Source organism: Drosophila gunungcola (assembly GCF_025200985.1).
Source record: "Drosophila gunungcola strain Sukarami chromosome 2R unlocalized genomic scaffold, Dgunungcola_SK_2 000006F, whole genome shotgun sequence".
Taxonomy (NCBI): domain Eukaryota; kingdom Metazoa; phylum Arthropoda; class Insecta; order Diptera; family Drosophilidae; genus Drosophila; species Drosophila gunungcola.
Window position 1 is genome coordinate 2,178,966 of NW_026453168.1, and position 1,390 is coordinate 2,180,355.

Genomic DNA, 1,390 nt, shown 5'->3' on the forward strand with positions numbered 1-1,390 from the left:
AAATAAACAGCAAATAGTCATAAACGAGGGAAGCTGTAGTCGAAGTTGAGCCCGAGGTTGAGTCGGAGATTATATGGCCATGGTGGGAAATATTCCGGATTCCTTACACTCACAAACCATTCTCAAGCGCTTTCAGCTCTAGTTTTGCCTCAATAATGACAATAATCAAAAATTCTCAGACCCGGTTACCCGTTTCGGCTTTTGTTATTTGCCGCCCCACAGGCCGAGACTGAGAAATGAATTTAAAATCAATTTGCGGTCAGCACACAAAAGCAGCCATGAGGTAAACCGCAAAGACAACAATTAAGCGTAACAAATGATTATGAATAACCATTTTTCCACGCATGGTATGTTCTTCTGTGAGAAACGGAACGAAAATGTAATGATATTTTTGACAGGGCTTGGTCGGCGAGATGCGCTGATGAATGAAACTGAGGAATTTCAAATACTACAATAGACAGAATGTCTGGGCCAAAGATTTTTCGAAGGCTAGCTAGAGTATAAATTCAGCAAAGTTATATTTATCATAAAACTTAAACGCTTTTAAAAGTGATTTTTATACATAACTAAATAGTTAAGATTTTCATATAACAAATAAAAGATGCAAAACTCATGAACTATTAGAGCTAAAGGAACAAATTAATGAAATTAATTTTACTCGCATTGATTAAAAAAAGTTTCCGGAGCTGAGACATCAAATATTTATTTAAGAGAAATAAAAAATAGCTTCGCCCAACGTGGGGCTCGAACCCACGACCCTGAGATTAAGAGTCTCATGCTCTACCGACTGAGCTAGCCGGGCAATGAGTGTGATGAAGCAAATGACGCACAAGACCTCACTGCTGCCACTGTAGGGATGCTTATGTTTGAATCGCTTGGCAATAGGTTCTTGCTTGACGAGTTTTTTCCAATGCGTCATCAAATAGTTGGTATACCTTTTGATATTTCCACGTGCTAACATTGCGGTTATTTTTAGATTTGTGTAGCATTTGGTGATGAATGGAAATACATGTGACTGATACACCCTACAGTTTGTTTTTTTAATTAGACTTTTGTGTTTATTTATTTGTTGTTGAATTTAAAGCATTATTTTCTTTTATTGTTTTACATATGTTCGAATAAGATCATGAAAAATAGGGTATACATTATTAAGTATTTACTTAATGCCACAATATCTAAGGGAATTAAGACAAGGTAAAGAAAGGGATCACTTCCAGTTGCTAATTTTTAGCGATGTTTACAACGTTTATTGTTCCTATGTATATAAACGAAAGATTCCAAAAATACTCCTACCAAAGAAAATAAGGCAACTGCTTTGGGCAACCAATTCAATCCTCCCTACGGCGGAGGGTCTGTGCTCATTTGCGCATTTTGCTGACGACCATTATGT

At 36.6% G+C, this 1,390-nt stretch overlaps 1 non-coding gene across 1 annotated transcript; it reads right to left on the reverse strand.

Annotated features, from left to right (window-relative positions):
* Positions 1-729: 729 nt before the first annotated feature.
* Positions 730-802, reverse strand: Trnak-cuu (transfer RNA lysine (anticodon CUU)). The gene has a single exon. It is a non-coding gene; the product is annotated as a tRNA-Lys (tRNA).
* Between the last annotated feature and the right edge of the window lie 588 nt (positions 803-1,390).